Consider the following 7500-nt stretch of genomic DNA (forward strand, 5'->3'; position numbering starts at 1 on the left):
TGTTTTCTTCTCTGTATCTTTATCATGTTTTTTTTATCAATTATTTATTTGTTTGTTTTCTTCTTTCTCTCGATCATGTCTTTTATCTATTATTCAATTCTTGTTTTCTGTCCATATTAATATCGTTACTTAACTCTTTGTCTGTTTAATTATCAATATACTTTGTAAATGATTTATGTTTGTGTTTATTTACGTATTTATTCATTTGTCTGTTTGATTGCGTGTTTGTCTATTAGTTACTCAGGTGTTTGTTTGTTAGTTGGTTTATTTGTCTATTCATCATGTCTGTTGGTTTGTGTGATGTTTAGTTATTCATTAATTTACATATATAAACATTTATTTATTAATTTAATTGGCAGACAGATTGAATGATCCGATGGTACTTGATCCTCTTAACTTGCCATTGTTGTTCTTAACTTGTTGTTCAACTTAGCTTCTATTTTTTGTTCAACTTAGCTTCTAATTGTTGTTCAACTTAGCTTCTATTTTTTGTTCATCTTAGCTTCTTGTTCTTGTTCATCTTGTTTTTCACATTAGTTTGTTATTGTTGTTCATCTTAGCATTTGTTGTTGTTGTTCACCTTAGCTTGTTATTGTTGTTCAAATTAGCTTGTTTTTTTAGCATTGTTGCTCACCTTATCTTGTTATTGTTTTTTCATCATATCTTTTTATTGTTTTTCACCTTATCTTGTTATTGTTGTTCACTTATCTTGTTATTGTTCACCTTATCTTGTTGTCGTTATTTCTATCACATTAGAAAGGAACATCATTGAACTTTTCCCATAGAAAGCGTAGCGATTTCATTTTACAGAATTATTGGAAGAGACTAATAATTTCCTTATTTTAACCCCCTTTTTGTCATAATTCGTGATACGTTCAGAATCAAATATAATAATAATATAATATATAATAAATAATATAATATATGATAAATAATATAATATATAATATAATAATATAGTAAATATAAAAATAAGAAAAACTAGATCTTATAACTGAATTTATTTTGTTAATGATATAGGTCATGATAATAGTAATGACGATGAAAAATGTGCTTGATTATGTACATGAATAATTGCTCATAGAATGGAGTTGTGATATTTATATAAAAATTATGATGTGATTCAGCGAAGCCTACACTAGATAAAAAATAAATTAATTTGCGATTTTAAGCTGTGATGAATAATTGTGTATCTGAAAGTTTTATAACCGCTTATATTGCATTTTATGTGTAATGAACATTTTAGTAACATTACTTAGTCTATTATAAACGTTTCATTTGGTTGATTAAACATTATGGTGATAATGATTAATGATAACATTTATTTCACCTCCTGAGAATAAAATTTTACAAAATGTAAAGTAAGGACATTTAATTGCAAAGTTCATACAAACCGATAGATAGTTTGATGCTAATGTGATGATAATCGAGCAGTGATATAAATGTAATGATAATGATGGGGATTGTGATAGTGATCCTACTCATCACCATCATCAACATCATTGTCATCATCCTCATTATCATCCACCTCATCACTGTCATCTCCATCATCCTCATTATCATCATTACCGTCATCACAACTACCACCACCATCACCATCCTTCTCCTTCTCCTCACCGTCATCACTATCACCACCATCATCATCACCATCATCATTACCATCATCATCATTATCACCACTATCGTCATCCAACATTCACCTCCTCCTCATCATCACCATCATTATCACCATTATTATCATCATTAACATCACCATCATTATCACCATTATTATCATCATTAACATCACCATCATTATCATCATCATCAGACTCCAATGCATGGCACCACTTAAAAACAAAATGGCGGGGACATCATTCATATAAACAATCAACAACATAAACTGCACCAGGGAACCACGAACATATCCAACATAGCGAAAATATAACGAAATGTAGCGATATATTACGAAACAGATAGCGAATACAGCGGAATGGTTTTTAATATAATTACTTGTTTCTCTTTGTCTTCTCTTTGTTGTTTTGTGTATAATTTGGTCAACATGAATCCTCAACATAAACACATATACGAACATACAAATGCATTTCCATAGGCATATGAATCAAGAAAAAGGCATTATGAACATATCAAAAGAATGCGACATAAACATAGAAAAAATATGTGCCCTCAACATAGCCAAAGTACGCACCATCAACATATCAAAAATATGCATCATCAATATATCAAAGGTATGCGCCATCAACATAGCCCTAATATGCGCCTTCAACATATGAAAAATATGCATCATCAGCACTATCAAAAGTATGCGCCATCAACATATTAAAAATATGCATCAACATCTAAAAAATATGCGCCATCAACATAGCCAAAGTACGCATCATCAACATAGCAAAGTATGCGCCATCAACATATGAAAAATATGCATCATCAACATATCAAAAATATGCGCCATCAGTACTATCAAAAGTATGCGCCATCAACATATCAAAAATATGCGCCATCAACATATCAAAAATATGCGCCATCAGCACTATCAAAATTATGCGCCATCAAAATATCAAAAATATACATCATCATATCAAAAATATGCGCCATCAACATAGCCAAAGTATGCGCCATCAACATAGCCAAAGTATGCGCCATCAACATACCAGAAGTATGCATCATCAACACAGCAACCTTATACGCCATCACCACCATAAAAGTATGCGCCATCAACATACCAGAAGTATGCATCATCAACACAGCAACCTTATACGCCATCACCACCATAAAAGTATGCGCCATCAACACAGCAACCTTATACGCCATCACCACCATAAAAGTATGCGTCATCAACACGTCAAAAAATGGACTATCGACATCATAAAAGAACCAGGGTACATATTGGCTATTTTTTTTCTTTTTTAATGGCATAAAGTACTTTCGCCTTTATGGTCCCCGGCGGTAGAGGTCATTGCATCGCCGTCGGTTCAAGTATGGGGTTCATCAACGAAAATGCAATCTCAGTCAGTGGTTGTTGAATGAAGGGCTCTTGTGAGTGAGTTTATTTATTTATTTTTTTTTTTAAGGTTTGATGAGCTGTCCTTTGGCTAGTCCCGGAAGTACAGATTTTTTTTTTTTTTTTTTTTTTTTTGAGGAAAAATAATTTGGATTCATTGGTAGCCGCTACTTCAGGATCGGTAGCGGATGGTATGTATTCCGTGTATAAAACTACTTTTTTGTGTTCATACTTTTTTTTTTTAGTTTGAATTTCCGTAAAAATAATTTGGTAGCCACTACTTCATGATCGGTAGGAATTGGTATATATTCCGTGTGTAAAATTGCTTTTTTGTTTTCATTTTTTTTTTTTTTGAGAATCCGTGAGTAGGAACAAGGACCAAGATGAATTATCATTAAGAATTCCAAACGAATATTTAAAAACTTTTTAATTCGCAGATCATACCCATGGAGTGCATACCATGATTTTTTTTCCCTCTCGATCCAATAAACCTTAAACATTTATGCGATATTTGTTCTCTAAAATATGCATTTAGTCATTATCTTAACCAGTAATTAAATGAGAACCGTGGAACTTGGTGATGACTCTGACAGTGACGACGAATATTCTCTTCCAATGTTTCCGAATCTCAAGTTGCTAATATTTTTTCTGTCTATATATTCGTTTGAGGAAAAAAAAATTGCAGCTTCATTAACATCGAGACTTTAATTTCAAGAAATTCTGAATTGGTTAATTTTCTTAACATCGCTTCGTTTATAATTACGGAGTCAGTTGATTCCATGATGTGGCAGTGTCATCACATATATATGTATATGTGTGTGTGTGTGTGCGTGTGTGTTTATGAAGGCAACTTTCTTTCTTTCTCTCTCTCTCTCTCGCTCTGTGTGTGTGTGTATGTGTGTGTGTGTGAGAAGGCATCACTCTCTTTCTTTCTCTCTCTCTCTCTCTCTTTCTCTCTCTCTCCCTGTGTGTGTGTGTGTGTGTGCGAAGGCATCTCTCTCTCTCTCTCTCTCTCTCTCTCTCTCTTTCTCTCCCTTTCTCTCTCTCTCTCTCTCTCTCTATACGTGTGTGTGTGCAGTCTCAGCAAGCTACTGACTGACTTAAGAGGGAAACAAGATCACAGATCGCGCAGGAGGGGACAAAACGCTTGGGACTTCAGTAAAGGTAAATCTTGATATCCCAGACACTGATGGTAAGGAAATCCTGTTGGGAATCTCATTCCTGTGCGGGACAAAGATCTTCAAGGCAGTTGGCGAGTAAAGCAGGCAGGCAGGCAGGCAGGCACGCACACACGCACGCACGCACGCACGCACACACACGCACGCACGTACACACACACACTCACTTATTCACTCACTCAAGCACTCACTAAATCATTCATTCGCTAACTCACTCTTTCACTCGCTCACTAATTCGCTTACTCACTCACTCATTCACTCACTCACTGAAACACTCACTCACTTACTCACTAACTAACTCGCTCATTCTTTCATTCAATCTTTAACTCACTCACTCGCCATTACTATTTTTGTCACTAACATTATTTTACTCAATATCATCAACTAAGAGAGATAGAGATATAGATAGACAGATAGACAGATAGATAGAGATTGCAATATTTAAAAAGTAAGATAGGAAGACAGACAGGAGGGGCTTGCAAATAGACAAATAGATGGAGTGACTGACAGACTAACAGGCTTTATGATAGATGTATATGGGCATTTTGTTTTCGATTCACAGACAATTAAGTTTCTCTCTCCTTTCTCTCTTCCTGTTTGTCTGCTTTCTCTGTCCGTCTCCCTCCCTGTCTGTCTGTCTGTCTGTCTGTATCTCTCTCTCTATCTCTCTCTTTCTCAAGGTATCTGTCAGTTTAAGTATCTATATCTGTTGATCTATATCTCTCACCCTTAATTTCTATGTTTGTCTGTTCTCTATGTCTCTGTCTCTCTCTCTCTGTCTCTGTCTCTCTCTCTCTCTCCTTCTGTCTCTCTCTCTCTCCCCTTTCTCTTTCTCTCTCTCTCTCTCTCTCTCTCTCTCTCTCTCTCTCTCTCTCTCTCTCTCTCTCTCTCTCTCCTCCCTCCCTCCCTCCTTCCCTCCCTCCCTCCCTCTTTCCCTCCTTCCCTCCCCCCTCTCTCTCTCTTTCGCTACACATATTTAATTTCCAAAGTTGACACACCATTTCGGAGTCACATTAATATACAATCAAACTTTAGATAGCTATTGCCTCAGGGAGTGCCAGGCATTTAGGCGAGTGGTGTTAAGTGCATCAGGGAAACCGTTTTAAGGAATGGCTTTTCTTGTGTGTTTTGTTTAGATGAAATGTTTGATCTGTTTTTTTTTTCTCTATTTGCCTTTTCTCGATATTTTTTTCATTTTGTTTTGTTCATGGATTCCTGCCTTTAAAAGTAATTGTTTTTTGATTTGCTTGTCTGCTCATGTATTTTTATTTCTTTACTCTCTTCACCTATTCCTCTTATCTCTACTCTACTCTATTCCTCTAAATTACTTCTCTACCTTACCCCACTTCCTTTCTTCTCATACCTCCTTCCCCTCTTCCTAACCCTTTCCTTAACTTCCTCTCCCGAATTCTACCCCCCTGCCTATCCCCACCCCTCCCTTTCCCCTCCCCTCACCCTCTCCTGCCCCTCCCCACTGCCCATCCCCACCCCTTCCCTGCCCTACCCCTCACCCTTCCCCTTCCCCTCCCCTTCCTCTCATCCTTCCCTGCCCTACCCCACACCCTTCCTTGCCCTACCCCTCCCCTTCCCCTCACCCTCTCCTCCTCTTCCCTGCCCTACCCCTCACCCTTTCCTGCCCTACCCCTTCCCCGTCCCCACTGCCCATCCCCACCCCTCACCCTCTCCTGCCCTACCCCTCCCCTTCCCCTCACCCTCTCCTCCCCTTCTCCTCCCCTCACCCTTCCCCTCCCCACCCCTTCCCCTCACCCTCTCCTGCTCAAACCCTTTCCCCTCACCCTCTCCTGCCCTACCCCTCCCCAATGCCCATCCCCACCCCTCCCCTTCCCCGTCCCCACTGCCCATCCCCTCCCTGCCCTACCCCTCCCCTTCCCCTCACCCTCTCCTCCTCTTCCCCACCCCTCCCCACTGCCCCTCACCCTTCCCCTCCCCTACCCCCGGCCTCCAGACGCCGCTCAAGGAAAGAACACACAATGAGTCGGGAGTTTTCCTCGGTTGACATGGCAAAGTTGATGCTGACACGGACGCCACTGTTCCCACTGTCACTAAGACGCCAGTGATTTTAGACTTCTTTTGAGGCGAACGAGGGCCTTCGCGGCGACCGTGCGGGGAGAGGGGGGTGGGGGAGGATCAAACAGGGAGGACAAAGGGTTAAATGCTCTGGTTAATGAATTGCGGGAGTGAGAGAGTGAGAGACAATAAGAGAGAGAGAGATTGAGAGAGATTGAGATTGAGATTGAGAGAGGGAGGAGAGTGAGAGACAATAAGAGATTGAGAGAGATTGAGAGAGATTGAGAAAGAGGTTGAGATTGAGATTTAGATTGAGATTGAGAGAGAGAGGAGAGTGAGAGACAATAAGAGAGAAAGAGATTGAGAGAGATTGAGAAAGAGATTGAGATGTAGATGTAGATTGAGATTGAGAGAGGAAGGAGAGAGAGAGAGAGATTGAGAAAGAGAGTGAGATTGAGAGAGAGAGAGAGAGAGAGGGTGAAATGGAGCGGGAGAGTGAAAGAGAGGGGGGGAGGAAATAAAGAGAGAGGGAGAAAGAGAGCGAGCGAGCGAGCGAGAGAGAGAGAGAGAGAGAGAGGGAGAGAGAGAGAGAGAGAGAGAGAGAGAGAGAGAGAGAGAGAGAGAGAGAGAGAGAGAGAGAGAGAAAGAGAAAGAGAAAGAGAAAGAGCGAGAGAGAGAAAGATAAACAGATAGATAAATAGATAGATAGATACATATAAAGAAGAAAGATTTGAAACTGAGAACCAAAACTTGGTCTCTTGCTATATAGTTAAAAAGACCGACACACGAGTAACGAGAACAGAGTAACGGCAAATACACATACATCTAAATGATAGATATATACATAGGAAGAAAATAATGATAGATAGATATAGAAGTTAGATATACAAAGAAAACAAATAGATGCTATATCAATACACACACTTCAATAGATAGCCAGCCAGACCGAGAAATAGATGGCAGGAGAATTGAAGACGACTAATAAAATGAAAGAGGGTGGGAAGCAACTCACCCTCTTTCAAGAAATCCGGTTAACTCTTCGATAATTTGACTACAGGCAGGTTGTCACGGCCGCAAAAAAGGGACAAAAATCGAGAAAAATCTTGTTATGAAACTTTCAGGTATTTCTCCGTCGCTTCCTCTCCTCCGTTTCCTTTTGTCTCGCTTTGCTCTCTGGTTTTATCTTATTCTGTTGGTTGTTGTTCGTGTTTTGTGTTGATTTTTTTGTTTATAGGCACATACACACATACAGACACACACATACACACATACAGACACACACACATACATACA

Source organism: Penaeus vannamei, chromosome 33 (assembly GCF_042767895.1).
Source record: "Penaeus vannamei isolate JL-2024 chromosome 33, ASM4276789v1, whole genome shotgun sequence".
In the NCBI taxonomy this organism is placed as follows: domain Eukaryota; kingdom Metazoa; phylum Arthropoda; class Malacostraca; order Decapoda; family Penaeidae; genus Penaeus; species Penaeus vannamei.